Source organism: Mobula hypostoma, chromosome 8 (assembly GCF_963921235.1).
Source record: "Mobula hypostoma chromosome 8, sMobHyp1.1, whole genome shotgun sequence".
In the NCBI taxonomy this organism is placed as follows: domain Eukaryota; kingdom Metazoa; phylum Chordata; class Chondrichthyes; order Myliobatiformes; family Myliobatidae; genus Mobula; species Mobula hypostoma.
In genome coordinates, this window is record NC_086104.1 from 65331012 (window position 1) to 65351114 (window position 20103).

Genomic DNA, 20103 nt, shown 5'->3' on the forward strand with positions numbered 1-20103 from the left:
GTGGTTGGTTAAATAATGTCAGTGCCGTACAACAGGAGAATCGTGACAGAGCCAAATAAGACTCAGATGTGTTTGCTTTCCATCATGGATAAATCATTATATACGAAGAGGGAGATTAATCTATTGTGAAGAGGCAAATTACTGTGAGGTCCATAGCAATAAAATACTGAAGGCATGCCCTTGTCTTCCACCACTCCATCCCATTCTCCGCACAAACACTATCCTGCCCTGCTGATTCCTGAGAGTCCACACATCCACCTCCCTAACTGAGATGAAAGGTGCCCATTCTCTGCCTGCCCACTATGAATTGTCCTACTGTTTAAATCCCTCGGTGGAGCAGATAAAAACCTTGACATCTGGGTAATTTCAGGCATTACCCACAGCTTTCCTGTCTTTAACTCCAATTTCTCAAGGGCTTTCATTCAAAATGCTTTTCTGAGTATCAATTGATGTTGATTCCTTCAGTGCTTTATTTGAACTAAGTGTAGAATATGTATAATTTATAAATATCTTGCCATGTAGTAATTATGTTGTCATAGAAAAGTAAGGGGTGGAATCATTTCTTATAAAATTTCTTGAGACCTTGCAAATATTTTGAACTTGAGAAATCTTTAAAGAACGAGTCCTTCTCTGTCTGAGAACAAATATGATTTCTGATGATTACTTTAGGTTGTGACATTTGGGCAAATGGTAGTCTTAGGCCCAGTTGGTGTAACATAATATGAAGTCATCAATCTGGAGGATCAAGGAAAATAAGTAATTTGATGCATTGATGACCTGTTCTTCTCCCCTCCCCCTCCCCCCCCCCCACACACTCACTCACTCACTCACTCACTCTTCTGTTGAGGTTGTAGTTTGTGGTCAAGCGAATTGCCCAGATTTTGCAGGGAAGCTCTGACTCTTGCAAATGTATCTGACCTTTCTCCACTTCAGTGCTGCCCATTTCTGGTGTCCTGCTTGGAATGCAATAACATTGCTGGGTAAATAACCTCCCCCACCCCCCCAAAAAAAAACTTCCATCAGGTTAGAGCTGGTTCAGGAACAGTCATAGTATTCAGTCGACTTCACACTGCCAGAAATATGTGGTGTTTTGAGACCATCTGTGGCCACTTTATTGGGTACTTCCTGTACCTGATACAGCAGCCACTGAGTGTATTTCTGTATGTTTGTGGCCTTTTGCTGCTGTAACCCATCCAGTTCAAGGTTCAATGTGTTGTACATTCAGAGGTGCTCTTCTGTTGTGACGTGTGGTTATTTGAGTTACTGTTGTCTTTCTGTCAGATTGATGCCAATTCTCATCTGTCCTCTCTCATCAACAAGATGTTTTCACCCACTCAACTGCTGCTCACTGGGTCTTTTTTGTTTTTCTACACCATTCTCTGTAAACTCTAAAGACTGTTGTGCATGAAAATCCCAGGTGATCAGCAGTTTCTGAGATTCTCAAATCATCCTGACTGGCACCAACAATTATTCTGTGGTCAAAGTCACTTAAATCACACTTCTTCTGCATCCTGATATTTGTTCTGAATACCTGATCCCTTGACCGTGTCTGCATGCTTTGATACATTGAGTTGCCTGCCACATGATTGGCTGATTAGAGCAGGTGTACCTAATAAAGTGGTCACTGAGTGTATCTGTGGTACATAGCTTAGCCTGTTGTCAATCCCAACTCTCTCAAATTTCATGAATATTCTCCCCTCCATTCTCCACTGCCCAGTAGATCATAGAATCTTAGCTGCCTGATTCACTGGCAAGATTAAAAGCTTTTCTTTTGTCTTGTCCATTCTCTCGTATCCAGGTTTAAAAGCAATGATTTCATATCCATATTTTATTGCACTGCAAAATTATATGCAGGCACTTGAAGCCATTGTTTCAGGCATCTGATTTTTTAAAAAAAACATTTGTTACTTTCACTACAAGGAGGTGACCTTAAGTGGTTCATTTAACTTTACACCAAAACGTTTGAGTTGAATATTGAATTGCAAATCGTTCAGATTTGCTCTGTTGGTCATCATCCATGTAAGCTAGAGGGGCTTGCAAGAATTCTTTGTAAATATTACATTGCAGCATTGAATGCAATCATTTTAATGTCTTTTGTAAATGGCAAGAGCTAGAAGGCAGAATAAACCCTCACAATTGTTTGGAATAGTAGCCAACTCTGAAGACCAATGAGAAGCCCTCAAGATCCAGTTTAATTTTTGCATGATATTCGTAAACAGTGATGAATTTGTGTTTTAATGTGGGCCAATTTGACTAGTTATAAAGATGTCACTGAAAGATATGCATGACTTTTGTGACCTTTCCAACACTGATCCTGAAATCTATGTGACTCAAAATTCAATTAACATTTTTGAGGAAGTTGTGAAAGTTATCTGGTTGACAATTTGTACCTTGATTTTCATTGGCTTGCATTTGCTAAGTGAAGTCATGAATCTCCTCAGGAGTCCTTTGACAGGTGGCTTAACAAAATATTGTTTGCCATCTGGCAGAGCACTCAAATTAATTTCACTCATACAGAGGGACATAGATAGGGTCCTTCTCTCAGGGTTGGAAAATCAAGTGCTAGGAGGCATAGATTAAGTGAGAGGGGAGAGATTTAGTTGTAACAAGTGAGGCAAATTGTTCATGAAGGTGGTAATCGAGATATGGAACAAGTTGCCAGAGGGAATGAATCAAGCAGGTACGTTAACACCAGTTAAAAGACACTCGGTCAGATACGTGGATAGGAGAGATTGAAATGCATGTGGGTCAAATACAGGCAAGTGGGACTAATTTAGAAGACAATTTTGGTTGGCATGGAGCATTTTCTGTGCTGTATTACTCTGACTCGATTTGACTATCCTTGGCATTGGGCACATCCAAATTTCATAAAATGAAATTAAGATAAATATACAAAGCTTCATGCTAAGCAAATATGGTGAACTTATTACCTTTTTTTGGTGGCTGCAATCTATTTCTGTACTTTCATCTCTCCTCAGCTAAGAACAGGTTGATTCTTGAAGTAATAACTGCGAACTTAGGAGTGTGTTTTATTTCATTTGCTTAAAATGTGAAGAGTTTCTGCAGTTCAGCAGTAGAGAAGGTTAATGGCTTACGTTTGTATGCATTGCTGTTTTAAAATAAAAGTAGGGACTCCATGTTTAGAGTAAGGTTGCTGAAACATTGAAACCTGATCATAATCTCCTTCATTTGCATGATGGGAGTAGAATACAATTAAATACTTATTGCCATTGCTTAGGGAAAGGGAGATTAATGCATCTAATCTTTATTCAACTCATCTGAAGGAAGACCACACCTGTGATAGCCCTGGAGATCTAGAGTGAGTGTGGTACTTCATCCTTGCACAATGTGAGAATAAGATCTGCAAATTCTTCCCGAGCCTGATTATGAGAATCACTGGTAGACACTGGTATGGGGTATTTAATCATTTCTCAAGATAAGATTTTAATACCAATTTATACTCTTATGTGAGAAAAATAGATTAAACATTTGTTATTCATTCAGATGTTAGTTAATATTAAAACCACTCTCATGTTGATATCAAAGCGTGAGTTTATATTGCAGAAATGAGTCTCTCTATTGGACACAGGAATTTGATGCTCCAGAAATTGGATGGATCCAGACTATGTCCTCTTCTCATTCCTGCCACCAGGTAGAAGATACAGAAACCTTAGGTCCCACACCAGAAGGTAAGGAACAGTTGTACCCTCTGCCCATCAGGCTCTTGAACGGACATGGATTTTCAAGATGATGCCAGTGAACAAGCCAACCAACAGTGATGTCTTGCAGACAGTTCAGGAACCTACTACTTTCACTGCTCGTGCTTTCGGGTATGGTTCTCAAGCTGCGTGCGACGACTGGAGCCCGTAATGAACATGTTGAGATGATGTGTTTATGGACTGATTGAGTGATGTGGTGCTTTGCTGTCTCTGAGGGAATCTGGAGTGTGCAGCCTGGAGACATTGCTTCCCTCCATTTGAAGCATTGAGGGCGCAAGCCCATGATCAGCTCTATTGCTTTTCTCCGATTGAGGTGTCATGCAAGGTCGCCGCTTACGAAGATGAGAGTGGAGGACGGGCAAGTGTTTGACACCATCTGCCAACGTTTGATCGGTCTTCCTCTCCCTATTGTTAGCTGCTGTCGGACGAAAGTGCAGGAGTCTTGGGATCCATGTTGCAAGGATTGATTGGAGAGGCTGAGGATTTGTTTTTGGGGACCTTGGAGTTCATGTTGCATGTGTTCCTGTACTCTGTTTACATTTTTTAAAAATGTTTTTGAGTGGTTTGATTTGGGCGATTGATGCAGTCTGAAGTGCTTTAGCAAAGAATGTTTTGCTCTAAGGCCTGCAATGGGTTAATAGTGTGACAGTAAACTGAACTAAACTGAATACTATTGGACTTCTGGTTTGATGTTTGATATTCCATGTGCTGTCTGCTTGCTTTTTGTCTTTTGTGTGATTTGTTCTTTTTTGGTGCGTTGGGTGTTAGATATTTTTTTGAATGGGTTCCACGGTGGTTCCTTGTTCCGTGGCCGCCTGGAGGAAGGTTAATTCAGAGTTGTATACATCCTAATTAGACAACAGATGCACTTTGAATCTTTAACTTCACTCTGAACTGATTTTACAATTTGCAGACTCACTTTCAAGGACTCATTTATAAATCATGTTCTCAGTATTATATTTATTTGCAGTTTCTCTCCATTTCCACGTTCGGTGTGTCAGACTTCATTTATGTGTGGTTCTTTGTAAAATTCTTTTGTATTTGTTTTTCCCTGTAAATGCCTGCAATGAAATGAATGTCAGGGTAGTGTATACTAAGTGTATGTACTTTGATAATAAATTTACTGTGAACTTTCAACTTTGAACTATTACTCATTACATGTGTTATCGTACAAAAAGTGAAACTATTGCAGATGCTGAAATATAAAGTAAGAATAGTAAATGCTGAGCAGGTCAGATGTGAATCCTTCCTGTAAAAGCATGTACTGCAGCGTTTTGTCTAAATATAAGGGCTGATCTTTAGCGAATGAATTGACGGTGAGTTGGAGCTTGACTCCAAATATTCACATGCAGATTTGCTCCCTACACCATGCAGGTTCCCAATCAAGGTTGGGCTGACCATAGTTCTGGAGTAAAAATTAGAGACGTTGAATAGTTTCCCACTTGACCTGCAGATTATCTCCACTAGGAAGCCAAATGGAGATGAGAATGTGCAAAACTTTGGGAGTTATAAGAAAGGAGTACATGGATAGACGGAAGCAAGGAAGAAAGATAGTGGTAGGATTTTATATAGACAGGAATTGGGTAAAAGGAGGCGTTTGGAAACTAGGATGAGGTTTTTAAAATGGTCTTAAATGGGAGTCGGTGTAGAACTGCAAGAATGAATAGATGGTAAATGGTCAGTGCCTTTTAGGACATGGAAGGCAGAATGTTAGATGGGAAAATAGAACAGGGAAGTCCTCCAGGCGTGCTTCAGAAGTGCAGATACTAGAAGCGACAAAGAATGAATGGGAAAAGTGCCATATTTACGCTTGTTATCCTAAGTTTCAGAAGTGGGTTTATGGAGTAATGTAAATTGGGCAATGTTATAGAGCTGGAAGTAACTTCGGTGTGAACATGTGGTTAAAAGCTCACTTCAAAGACTAATATCAGAGCATAGGGTCATTCTGGCGGCTTGGAATGTATTTTTTTAAGGAGAATCAGAACAATGAGTTTGATTTTCCTTGTGTTACAATGGTGCAACTTTATCTTTCTCCTTTGAATAAAGTATATGGTTTAGAAAGAATAAAGAGGCTCAGATGTAAATGATGTGGCAGAATTGGATACTGTCCACTTGAGGAAATAGATGCTGTGCTTTCTTCTAAAGGGGGGCAAAGCAGAGGTTGTTACTGTAGGCTAATGCTAATGAAGTGAGAATGGGAATTGGTTGAATATTGAGATCAACTGTGCTAAATGCAACAGACAGGTTGAGAGTACAGTCGGCCCTTCGTATCCGTGGGTTCCACATCCGCAGATTCAACCAACCGCGGATCGAAAATACTGTACAAGTATCCCCTGCTATCCGAAAGTAGAGTGTTTCCATGAAACCTTTGTAAGCTGAACCCAAAAAATAACCTACCAAATCATACCAAATAACACATAAAACCAAAAATAACACTAACATATAGTAAAAGGAATGATATGCTACTAGCAGAACCAATAGTAACATCGGCAGCTTTCAAGATTCTTTTTCTCTGCGTGTAAGTAGTATGAATGGTGGATGCAGGCAAGTTCAACGTATGCACAATGTCTTTATTTCATTCACCACGATCGAAACACTTAATTATGTCCAGTTTTACGCTAAGCATAACCACCCTTACTAGCTCTCTTGGGCTTTTCTGATACCTTAGGACATATCTTGCTAACGGATGCACAAAACAAATCAAGAAATAACTCTTGCTGCTCGGGGTGCAGACTGCCTCTATAACGGCTCGCCGCAAAACAAACGCTGAACACTATTTTCGCTTTTCATAACACCCATACGAGCTGTCTTAGGCTTTTATATAAGGGACTTGAGCATCCGCGAATTTTGGTATCCGCGGGGGTTCCCGGAACCAATCCCCCGTGGATACGGAGGGCTGACTGTATAGAATATCAGTTGCAAATTTGTTTTCATATTCTTGCTGTGGATTTTTGCTTGAACAGACTGAAATGCTGAATTCCAGTAAATAAAATTATGGACATGGTAAATAAAAGACATACAAATATTTTGGAGAAGAAAAAATTAGATGGGCGACGTGGTGATGATTTACAAACAGAAAAATGCAGATTTGCCTTCAGATAAGCGGTGATGAAAAAATTAGAAGGAGATGGTGAGAGTTGTTAGCAAGATGACACAGTGATACAGCATCCCTGGGTTTCATGCAGATCTCTCATGCTGTCTCTGTGGAGTTTGCATGTTTACCACGTGACTCCAGTTTCCTCCCACCTCATGAGAACATGCTGGTCGTTAATTGACTAGTGTAAATTGCCCTGAGTGCTGATGGGTGGTAGGAGAATTGGGTATGAGAAAGGAAATAAATAAGAGAACAGAATCGATGTGTGTCAATGGGTGCCACGCCCTCTGTCATTAGGAGGGGAACCAGAGTGTTAGAGCAGATAGTGAAGGTGGAGGAGGATAAAGGTCATGCGAGAACTGTAAGTATAGTGCATGGAGTAAAGCCAGATGTAGCATATAAAGAGGCTTTGATGAAAGAGAAACAGAATAAAGGGTGTAAAGGTAGTAAGGTAGAAGGGCTAAAGTGCGTGTACTTCAATGCAAGAAGCATCAGGAACAAAGGTGATGAACTGAGAGCTTGGATACATACATGGAATTATGATGTAGTGGCCATTACAGAGACTTGGCTGGCACCAGGGCAGGAATGGATTCTCAATATTCCTGGATTTTTGTCCTTTAAAAGGGATAGAGAGGGGTGAAAAAGGGGAGTATGGGTGGCATTACTGGTCAGGGATACTATTAAAGCTACAAAGAGGGTGGGTAATGTAGCAGGATACTCTTCTGGGTCAGTACAGGTAGAAGTCAGGAACAGGAAGGGAGCAGTTACTCTATTGGGAGTATTCTATAGGCCCCCTGGTAGCAGCAGAGATACCGAGGAGCAGATTGGGAGGCAGATTTTGGAAAGGTGTAAAAATAACAGGGTTGTTATCATGGGTGACTTTAACTTCCCTAATATTGATTGGCACCTGATTAGTTCCAAGGGTTTAGATGAGGCAGAGTTTGTTAAGTGTGTCCAGGATGGATTCCTGTCACAGTATGTGGACAGGTCGACCAGGGGGAATGCCATACTAAATCTAGTAGTAGGTAATGAACCGGGTCAGGTCACAGATCTCTCAGTGGGTGAGCGTCTGGGGGACAGTGACCACTGCTCCCTGGCCTTTAACATTATCATGGAAAAGGATAGAATCAGAGGGGACAGGATAATTTTTAATTGGGGAAGGGCAATTTATGAGGCTATAAGGCTAGAACTTGTGGGTGTGAATTGGGATGATGTTTTTGCAGGGAAATGTACTATGGACATATGGTCAATATTCAGGGATCTCTTGCAGGATGTTAGGGATAAATTTGTCCCGGTGAGGAAGACAAAGAATGGTAGGGTGAAGGAACCATGGGTGACAAGTGAGGTGGAGAATCTAGTCAGGTGGAAGAAAGCAGCATACATGAGGTTTAGGAAGCAAGGATCAGATGGGTCTATTGAGGAATATAGGATAGCAAGAAAGGAGCTTAAGAAGGGGCTGAGGAGAGCAAGAAGGGGGCATGAGAAGGCCTTGGCGAGTAGGGTAAAGGAAAACCCCAAGCATTCCTCAATTATGTGAAGAACAAAAGGATGACAGGAGTGAAGATAGGACCAATTAAAGATAAAGGTGGGAAGATGTGCCTGGAGGCAGTGGAAGTGAGCGAGGTCCTCAATGAATACTTCTCTTCAGTATTCACCAATGAGAGGGAACTTGATGACAGTAAGGACAATATGAGTGAGGTTGATGTTCCGGAGCGTGTTGATATTAAGGGAGAGGAGGTGTTGGAGTTGTTAAAATACATTAAGACGGATAAGACCCCGGGGCCTGACGGAATATTCCCCAGGCTGCTCCACGAGGCGAGGGGAGAGATTGCTGAGCCTCTGGCTAGGACCTTTATGTCCTTGTTGTCCATGGGAATGGTACCAGAGGATTGGAGGGAGGTGAATGTTGTCCCCTTGTTCAAAAAAGGTAGTAGAGATAGTCCAGGTAATTATAGACCAGTGAGCCTTACATCTATGGTGGGAAGGCTGTTGGAAAAGATTCTTAGAGGTAGGATCTATGGGCGTTTAGAGAATCATGGTCTAATCAGGGACAGTCAGCATGGCTTTGTGAAGGGCAGATCATGTCTAACAAGCCTGATAGAGTTCTTTGAGGAGGTGACCAGGCATATAGATGGGGGTAGTGCAGTGGATGTGATCTACATGGATTTTAGTAAGCATTTGATAAGGTTCCACATGGTAGGCTTATTCAGAAAATCAGAAGGCATGGGATCCAGGGAAGTTTGGCCAGGTGGATTCAGAATTGGCTTGCCTGCAGAAAGCAGAGGGTCATGGTGGAGGGAGCACATTTGGATGGGAGAGTTGTGACTAGCGTTGTCGCACAAGGATCTATTCTGGGACCTCTACTTTTCGTGATTTTTATTAATGACCTGGACGTGGGGGTAGAAGGGTGGGTTGGCAAGTTTGCAGACGACACAAAGGTTGGTGGTGTTGTGGATAGTGTAGAGGATATGTCGCAGATTGCAGAGAGACATTGATAGGATGCAGAAGTGGGCTGAGAAGTGGCAGATGGAGTTCAACCCAGAGAAGTGTGAGGTGGTACACTTTGGAAGGACAAACTCCAAGGCAGAGTACAAAGTAAATGGCAGGATACTTGGTAGTGTGGAGGAGCAGAAGGATCTGGGGGTACATGTCCACAGATCCCTGAAAGTTACCTCACAGGTAGACAGGGTAGTTAAGAAAGCTTATGTGGTGTTAGCTTTCATAAGTCGAGGGATAGAGTTTAAGAGTCGCGGGGTAATGATGCAGCTCTATAATAATCTGGTTAGGCCACACTTGGAGTACTGTGTCCAGTTCTGGTCGCCTTACTATAGGAAGGATGTGGAAGCATTGGAAAGAGTACAGAGGATATGTACCAGGATGCTGCCTGGTTTAGAGACTATGTATAATGATCAGAAATTAAACGAGCCGGGGCTTTACTCTTTGGAGAGAAGGAGGATGAGAGGAGACATGATAGAGGTATACAAGATATTAAGAGGAATAGATAGATTGGATCGCCAGCGTCTCTTTCCCAGGGCACCACTGCTCAATGCAAGAGGACTTGGCTTTAAGCTAAGGGGTGGGAAGTTCAAGGAGATATTGGAGGAAGGTTTTTTACTCAGAGTGGTTGGTGCATGGAATGCACTGCCTGAGTCAGTGGTGGAGGCAGATACACTAGTGAAATTTAAGAGACTACTAGACAGGTATATGGAGGAATTTAAGGTGGGGGTTATATGGGAGGCAGGGTTTGAGGGTCGGCACAACGTTGTGAGCCGAAGGGCCTGTACTGTGCTGTACTATTCTATGTTCTATGAAATATTTAAATATGAAACGAGCACACTAGGTATTGAGTAGCCTAAACAGGAAGGATCTAACCAGCAGTTTGTGCAATGCCGTAGGAGAAATGTACAAAAGGAGGAGAGGTGTGGAAAGGGTTTGACAGCGAGATGCCGAAGGGCAGAGTCACCAGTGCTGGTTTGTAGGAAAGAAGAATCTGCCCTTTTGTAAATTTGATTTGAATAATATTTTACAGCGTCCATTTTATAATAAGGATTGTGTAAGCAATGCTGTTTTTATTGGTAACTATGATATGGAATTAATGGCCTGAGGGAAGCATTGCTGATTTTCAGTTATTAGCATTTGTTAGTTACAAATTTTCATCCAGTTCCCTCCCCACCCTCATGTTTTAATGTTTGGAAATATCAAGCCATGAATTCAGTTGTTTGGTTTTAAATATAATCAACAGTTTTGAAATCTTCCTTGACTACATCAAATTTCCTATTCTGAAAGAAAGAAGTGATAAAAATTGGTTTTGAATTATTTCAAAATAAACATTAAATGGTGCTCCCTAACTCCAGTTGCTGTATTTAATATTATTTCCAAGAAGAAAGAGCAAATTTTATTAACCTTAAAACAATATGTTATGGTCCCCCTAAACAGAAAATGCTAATGAGTAACATTGAATCTGCTTTCAGGATCTTCGTCTGCTTTCCTAGCTGGGTATCACAGTGGGAAGCGACTTCTAAAATAAAAGGTAACCAAGCTCTTTGTGGATAAAAGGTCTATGTGGTGTTTGCTGTCCATTCACCCCATGACTGAAAACTCATAGTTAAATCTGTTTATTAATTCAGTCATTATCTGCAGCTTAAATTCAATGCTACTCCCCAAGTACACCTAATTCCCTGGTTGTGTAATTCATTATTCAGCAATGAAAAATTCTGAACCATCTCTGCTTGATGCACGTGACAGTTCTGTATTAGACATACGCATAATTAATCTAAACACAGAAGTTGGATTCTGGATGCAGAGAATGATTAACAGTTACTTTTGAAGGAAATTCTGGCACATTTTGGAAGAGTTGCATTTAATAGAAATGCAGCAAAATAGCAGGCTGTCAGGTTGCATCAATGTCATCAGCTGAAACATGGCTTACCAATTACTTAGTATAGCCAGGCGCTGAAGTATTCAAATCATTTCTACCTCTTCTGCCCTCTAGACTTATTCCATACCCTTGCTTATGCTGGATTACAGTTCTGCAGGAATTATCCATTCATTGGTTCCTCTCCCAGTGCCGCCTTTGGAAACCTAAACAGGGTGTCACCATAATTGTCAAGCCACATCTTGTCTTCAACTCTGTACATTCCAGATTTTTATATGAAAGCTAATGACTATAAATTTTGTAGCAGTCAGCAACAAAATTTGGGTTTCAAAGCTATCCCTTCTGAATCCAGGTAAATAGCAGCTTCTCAGTTTCTATATCTGTTAAGGAGAGATCCCACTTGAAACCTCCTTTCATCCTGATCTCAGTTCCAACCTGTGTGTACATGCGTGCGCGCACACACACACACACACACACACACACACACACACACACACACACTCACTGCAAGCCACCAGTGGGGTGGTGTCAACAGGACTATTTATGCCACAGGTAAGTAAATGCATGCCCTAAGCAAAAGAAAAAGTTAAACTCACCAAGGTAGTATTATACGCCCTTCAGTTTGTGTGCATTGTGATAACCCATTAGGGAAATATGTAAAGGAATCATTTTTTATTGCTTTTAATTCTTTATTTCTGATGATTTCTTGATTTTTATTTTGTTATTGATATGATATTTAGCTATGGTTTAAAGGTGGATATGCTCATGAATTGTGCAGTTTGCCTGGCAACTTACAGCATGTTTTAACGCTGGTCAATGGTACTTGCTTCTGCCTTTTGTTTCGAAAGCACCTTGTTCAATGAGCACTGTGCAAGCAGGTGCATCTGAGTTTCACTGGGTTCATTCTTCAGCAAGTAAATGACATATATTTCTATTAAACTATATTGAAAACTTTTTCCACTTGTACCATTCAAGTGATTAAGTATAAACCGTAAATAATTGAATAATTGTGTAATAATCTGATGGAATCTATTCATTCAGTCATCTTTCAGAAGAATGCATTGGTCTACAGCTCATTTTCTGTTTCTGCTTACACCAGTGACTTGATGAACACAGGAAAGAAGTGCAATGGTTGCCTACGTATTGCATTGCCCAAGAGCTTTGAATACATAAGGTTTGTTTTGCACCACAAAATTGAGATATAAGTGGGTTATAATTTACTGGGATTTGTGCATTAGAACCAATTCATTTACTAAGTATGTGGGGAACAGAAATGTGGACCATAGCTCCAACCCAAATCAAATTTACTGTGATTTCTGATTTCCTGAACTTGTAGCACAGTTCAAACATCAACAATGCTAGTGGCCCTGGTTAATGTATTCAAATTCATATTCAGATTCATAAATTGGAAATGAAATCAATTAGCAAATTTAAAACACTAAAATCAGATATCCCACCCTACAAAAACTCATTTCAGGGAGGTAGCACCATCAATTTGCGGGAGACTCCCAGAACTTCCGGGAGAGGTGGGATGCCTGCAATAGAGTAGCTCCTTAGCAGTTAGCCAGCTAGTTTAAATAACGTTAGCTATGCTAATGAACGAATGACACCTGTTAAACTCACCTCAACATGTCTTTTACAGTCTTAACCCACCACGGGAAATAGAAAAGTCACTGTTGCAAACAACACAGCGAGCAACACTGTCATTATTTTCACCCCTATTAGGCAGGGGTACACTTTAGTGTAGTCTGGGGTGACATAGGTTTTATATTTTCTTTTTTTGGAACACTCTGCCATGTCGTGCTCTCTCTCTCCTGGTCGCTTGCGCACTCTCTCGCTATCTCTCTCTCTCTCTCTCTCTCTCTCTCTCTCTCTCTCTCTCTCTCTCTCTCTCGCTCGCTCTCTGATATTGTATATAATTTACGGGCATCAGGGAGCCGCTATTAATATGCAGGAGACTCCCGGAACTTCTGGGAGAAGTGGGATTTCTGTAAAATTATGTCATTGTTTGTTGGAACTATTACATTGTGCAGGATACGACACTAAGGTGCTTGCATGCAGCACCAATGAAAGTTAAGCATTAAAAATACCATTAGGAACAACATTTTGGGGGCCAGGATTGTTGATGCACCTATGGTGTCACTAGTGGTCTTGGACCACAACTTGAATAAATTGCATGAGCTACACCTGTTCATTTGACAACATAAATCAACTTCCCCTTGCGCCTGTACGTGTTGCTGGAGGCACCAGCGGTGGCTTTTAGTGTGGATCCAGAGCTTGTGCCTGCCGGACTTTACAATGGAGCTATAGTGTTGTTCAATACACTTGCAATGAGGTAAATTTAAAAAAAGGAATCAAAGACCAGGATTGCAGTTATAATAATAATAATCCAGAAAAATAGTAATATGGAGATACCTGTTCTTCAGTGATCCATGTAAGCAGTTCAGAGACTTGGGATTTTTAAACAAAATGTGCAAGCTAGTGTGAGCATTAACCCAACCCAGATGCTCCCCAACAATAGAATCTTCCAGTTACCAAGCAACAGTTTAATTAAAGTCTGATTTCTTGTACTCTTTGATTCCAAAATGATTTAGAATAAATTGTGGTAAAATAAATATACAAGTTTACCATGTCCCTAGCTTACTTTTCTGCAAGTTTAAGGTGAGAGAATTCCTCAGTTCAGGTCAAAGAAGATGAGTTGAGCCTTGTGTTACAGTGCATTTGAGGCTTGGATATTTTGTGCAGATCCCACATTTTGGAAAATTCATACAGTGAGTTTGAGTTAGAACATGATTGTGCAAATTTCAATTGAAGACACCTGTGAAAACCTTTTCCCAATGTAATGGTAGCATAAAATTTGCTTACTGCTCATTTGAGTTCTTAACTGGAGAGGCATTTGATTTTGGGACTGAGAGGATTAATTCTACTCAGTTTATAATGAATCCCTGAATTCATGTCACAGCATGAATATTCAATTGCATTCTCTTTCTGAGGTGGAGCAGTCCCTCTGTTTGTTTGTGGTGGAATGCTGATGTTGCTAAATGCTTCATATTAGACAAATGGAATAATTGTATTTTGTTTTCATGATGTTAATTGATTGAATAGAAATCTGGTTCTTAACTTGAAGTATTTGTTTTATGCTTGCTGATGTTACCTTAGTTTCGGTTGAAGGAAGACTACCCAAAAGCACATAGGTATTCATTTTAATTTGCATCATCCTGTAAATTCAGACTGATTCCACAAGCGTGATCGATATTGAAATGACATGAAATTGAAAACTTTGGAAATTGGTTTTGTCAATCAGGGCAAATTTACTGTGGCAAGACATTGATTTCACAGACATTAAACTACCGTAGTATTAGTATGCTGTTAAAATAAATTTTATTTGCTTCAGATAATGATGCTGGTTGGAGGATGGAAGTGAAGCAAAGTATTGCCCATGGTAATATAGAATGTTGCTACATCGTCAGAGGTTTTTATTTCCTTTCGATGAAAGGAGAGTATTTAGTAAGTTCATTTTAGGAGGGAAGTATGCACCATACTTGCCTGGGATGCACAGTCATCGGTTGGCCTTTGCGAGGATTACAACTCCACGTTCTCTAACCCAGAATGAGAATGGTGGAATTCTTTGCTATGGTTGAACTAAGTCTGGATATCTCATCAGGGCGGATGCAAAGACACTTTCTAAAGACACCCATAATTTAACGTATATTTGGAAGTCACTAAAATGTTGTCATTTTGTACTGAACTGTAATCTAAACTTGTATATGAAATATGGATATTTATAATACAAAGAAAGGCAAATTGCATCTCTGTGTATAATTTTATTCTAGGTGGAGGGTGTGGAAAATCCACTGGGAACTGCCATTTCTTGTCACTTGTTAATTCTATTGACCATCAGTCACTCCCTTGTTTGTCACACCCCTCCCCCACCAATGTAAAGAGAAATTATGGCTAAGCTTTTAGATGCGGAAATGATGAACAATATTGACAGAGAAAATCATCCAGCTTCCCCATTTATTTTAAAGATCATTAGGTACCTCATAAGTAGTCTTTAAATGAGCAAGTAGTTCTCTGGTTCTTTCAGAATGGGAAATCACAGTCTCTGCAAAATCTTTTCATTTTCCCCTTGCAAACCATTGCAGCATTGCTGTCTGAGTTCTGAAAATACGGATGCTCTTGCAGCATGGTGATCAGTGGTGATTTCTGTTTGAGAAATGTGAGCAGGTGCCAGATGTTTTCAACCACATACTGTCTGTTCAAAGGCATATGGTGTAATTTAATGTGGACACCTTCAGGCTGTTTGTTTAACAGTATTACATTGTCAGCGTGAGATTGAAGGAGTGCTTTGGGCTTCACTTTGGCTAATGATGCAGTCTCCAATTGATGAAATTGATGTCCATTCTGATAGTTTCCACATGGCAAAATCTGGGGAGTTGTGAGCACCAAATGATGATTAAAAAACTGAACATATTCTGTTCTGTACACTAAGAGCTATGAGATGTTTCCTAAAGCAAGTCTATTAAGGAGCAGTCAGTTAACTATTCCTTCAGATTTGAGTATACACAGGAATTTAAAATTTTGGAGAACATGGAGCAGTATATCATAGGATCAGGCCCTTTGGCTCAAAATAACTAATTAAGTTTGTTATCAAATGCCCAACTACACTAATCCCTTCTGCCTACACCGTGTCCTCTGTGTATTTGCCTCTACCACCAACCCTGGCAGAGCATTTAAGGCACCCAACACTCTGTGTGTAAAAATAAAAACTTATAAAATTAGCCACACAAGATGGTGCCGATAGGTGGTGACTCTGCATTCAGCTCTGATGGGAATGGTCAAATATTCCCATTCAGGATTACTGCAGCTGAAATCCACTCTCACAGCCATGGGTCCTTCAGTAAGCAAAATCATTTTCAGATGTTTAAGAAGTCTACTGATACTCAAAACTGTCGGATCCTGGACTACAGGCTCAGGCCACGAGTGTATTTCCCCTTTAAGAAAAACGAGCGTGGAAGATGAACCAGAATGCAGGTATGATTAAAATGCAGAGACCGCAGCACCAGAAAGTATGGTCAAGGGAGGCAGAGAGGAGTGCTTACAGGACTGCTTTGAGTTGGTGGATTTGACAATATTCAGGGATTCATCTTTGAGTCTGAATGAATACGCCATAGTTGTCACCAACTTCATCAAGACCTGTGCTGGATGAGTTTGTGCCTTCGAGAATGTACCAGACAAGCCCAAATCAAAAGCCATAATGAACCAGGAAATTTGTAGTCTGCTGAGGGTTAGATCTGTGGTATTCAAGACCAGTGATCCATAACTATACAAGCAGTCCGGGTACAAACCATGGAAAGCTATTTTAACAGTGAAAAACATTTCCAATGAAAGTTAGACAGAATTGGATATACATCAGCACTGGCAGGGCTTGCAGGACGTTACTTCTGACAAGGTGAACCCTAACGTCATGGATGGCTATGATGCTTCACTCTCAGATGAGCGCAAGCCTTTTATGCACACTTTGAAAGGGAGGATAAAACTATGCCTGTGCAAATCCCTGTAGCATCTGGTGACCCTGTGATTTCTGTCTTGGAGGGAAAACCCTCGCAAGACATCAGGCCGCGATGGTGTATCTGGTACAGCACTATAAGTCTCTGCTAGATAACTGATGGGACCGTTCAAGGACATCGTCAATCTCTCACCGTGGTAGTCATAGGTTCCCACCTGCTTCAAAAGGGCGACAATCATAAGAAGGACAGAGACTATCACCCAGTTGCGCTCAATCTACTGTGATGAAATGCTTTGAGGAGTTGGTCATAGCTGGAATCAACTTTTGCCAAAGCAAGGATCAGGACCTGCTGCAATTTGTGTATCACCACAATAGGTCAACCGTGGATGCAGTCTCACTGGCTTTTGACTCAGCCTTGCACAGCCAGACAATAGCAATACCTACATCAATTACAGCTCAGCATTCAGTATAATCCTACCCTCAGTTCCAAATCCAAATCTGTGTCTCTATATTTCCCTCTTCAACTGGATCTTTGACTTCCTCACTGGGAGACCACAATCAGTGTGGATTGAAATAACATCTCCTCTTCGCAGATGGTGAACACTGATGCCCCTCTAAAATGCGGGCTTATCCCACTGCTGTACTTTCTCTGCACTCATGACTGTATGACTAGACACAGCTCAGACACCATCTATAAATCTGCCAATGTCACAACTGTTGTGGCCAGAATTTCAGATGGCAATGAGGAGGCATACAGGAGTGAGATCAATCAACTGGTTGAGTAATGTCACAACAACAACCTTGCACTCATTGTCAGTAAGATCAAGGAATTGATTGTGGACAGGAAGGGGAAGTCGAGGGAACACAACCAGTCCTTACTGAGGGTGAGCAGCTTCAAATCCGTGGCTGTCAACATCCATGAAAATCTATCCAACAAGTTGATGCAATTGCAAAGAAGGCACAGCAGCAGCTATATTTCAGGTGGAATTTGAGGAGACTTTGTATGTCACCAAAAGACTTGCCAATTTCTACAGATATACCATAGAGAGCATCCTAACTGGTTTCATCACTGTTTGGTATCAGGGAACCATGGCATGGAGCTGGGAAAAAGCTGCAGAAAGTTGTTAACTCAGCCAGCTCCATCGTGGGCACTAGTTTCTGCAGCATCAAGGACATCTTCAAAAGGTGATGCCTCAAAAAGGCGGCATCCATCATTCAGGATGCCCATCGTGCAGGACATATCTCGTCTCATTGCTACCATCTAAGAAGAGGTACCGAAGCCCGAAGAAACAAACCCAATGTTTCAGGAACAGCTTCTTCCCCTCTGCCATCAGATTTTTGAATGAACAATGAACCCATGTACATTACCTCACTTTTTAAAAAAACATTTTTTCCTCTTTTTTCGTTGCACTACCTTATTTAACTTAATACTTTAAATGTATTGTTGTAATTAATAGACTTTTTCTTATTATGCCTTGCAATGTACTGCTGCCACAGTACAGCATTTCTCACAAACTACCCACCAGTATGACTTTGAACTGTGGGAGGAAACTGGACATTCAGAGGAGCTCACAAGGAAAATGTACAAACTCTTTACAGACATCGATTATATGCCTTGGTAATATCCATGTGAACTTATCTAGATCTCTACCTTCATCACTTCCTCAAGATTCATTTGTTAGTAAAACATGACTTGCCCCATGCAAATCCATGCTGCCTGTCCCTAATTTGGCCATTGTTTTCCAAAATGCTCATAAATCCCATTCTCAAGAATCTAATAACTTGAGATATGAGAACCATTAGTCTATAACTTTCAGGTTTATCCCTGTTTCTGTTCTTGAACAATGGAACAGTGCTAGTTACTTGCTAGTCCTTCAGGACCTGGCTGATGCACAGTATTAGATTTATGCCACACATACTGCTTTAAAAAAATGCATATGCTTGCCTGTCAAGACTTTGCAAAGTGTCACTTAGAAGATATTGTTAAGATGTGGAAGAAGGTCTTGTGGTCGGATGAGACTAAAGTGGAACTTCTTGGCCTCAACACTAAGCAGTACATGTGGCATAAATCTTAATATTGTGCATCAGCCTGGTAACACCATCCTTACTGTAAAGTAAGGTGGAGGTCGCATCATGCTCCAGGGATGCTTTTCAGCAGCAGGGATGAAATCTGGTCAGGATTGATGAGAAGGTAAGAGCTGCTAAATACAGAGAGATTGTGGATAAAAACCAGTTAGCCTCTGCCAGAAAGCTTAATCTGCGGAGGAAGTTTTTCAGCAGGGTAACGTTTCAAAGCACACTGCCAGAGCAACCATAGAGTGGTTTCAAATAAAGAAAATTGATGTCCTTAAGTGGCCCAGTCAGAGTCCTGACCTTAACTCAATTGAACATCTCTGGCAAGACCTCAGAATTGCTGATCACTGCTGCTCGCCAACTAACCTGGCACAGCTTGAGCAGTTTTGCAAGGAGGAATGGGCAAATCTTGCTCCATCACATTGTGCAAAGCCAAAAAAGACAACTGGCTATAATAACTGAGAAGTGGTTCAACTAAATATTATAAGACCATAAGATATAGGAGCAGAAGTAGGCCATTCAGCCCATTGAGTCGTCTCCGCCATTCAATCATGGGCTGATCCAATTCTTTCAGTCATCCCCATTCCCCTGCTTTCGCCCCATACCTTTTGATGCCCTGGCTAATCAAGAACCTATATTGCTGCCTTAAATACACCCAATGATTTGGCCTCCATACTGAGCAAAAGGGGAAGAATATTTTTGAGCTGCTGCCATTTCAGTTTTTGAATTTTTAGCTTTTCATGCTTTACAGTTTTCCCTGTTTTTTTTGTGTTCTACTGTGAAAAATTAAAACAATTAAAAATTCTCAGTTAAATTGATAAATCCTTGGTTGTAGTCATTTGTGTGAACAAAGGGTTGAGGAGCACTGTAATTCTACTGTAGTAATGTACTTTTCTTTGAATCTACACACACAGACTCAGTGGATGAGTATATCTGCGATATTAACCCAGACTAATAGCACAACTCCTCCCCCCTCCCAACTCTTTTATCTTGTTCTCTATCTTCTCTAAAACATTGAAACCTTTGAACATTAAGCATCCATTCCAGTCCCCTCTTTGCCTAATCTCTGTCATGGCCACAACTTAATATGTTCCATGTAATGATCCATACTCTCAGTTCATGACCTTAGTACTTCTAACATTAAAATAAACATACTTCCACCAGTTTGTTCCATTGCACCCATTTACGTTGCTCTAGCCTGTTCTTACTGGTCATGACATCTACCTTCCCCTCAATTGCTCCAATTTCTGACCTGCTGCTCTGATTCCCATCCTCCTGCCAAGCTAGTTTGAGAAATCAATATTCATGCCATCAGGTTGGAGGCTACCCAAAC

General features: G+C 40.8%; 1 protein-coding gene across 3 annotated transcripts in view; it reads left to right on the forward strand.

Moving 5' to 3' along the window:
• The window catches only part of LOC134350589 (rho guanine nucleotide exchange factor TIAM2-like), a 276948-nt gene that overhangs the window by 97889 nt on the left and 158956 nt on the right, over positions 1-20103 (forward strand). Inside the window, exon 3 of one of the 3 annotated variants that reach the window (XM_063056011.1) lies at positions 10785-10843. The exons of the other annotated variants lie outside the window; for them this stretch is intronic. The gene's annotated coding sequence lies outside the window, so the exon portion shown is untranslated. The remainder of the gene's footprint in view (positions 1-10784; positions 10844-20103) is intronic. 3 annotated transcript variants of the gene reach the window in all.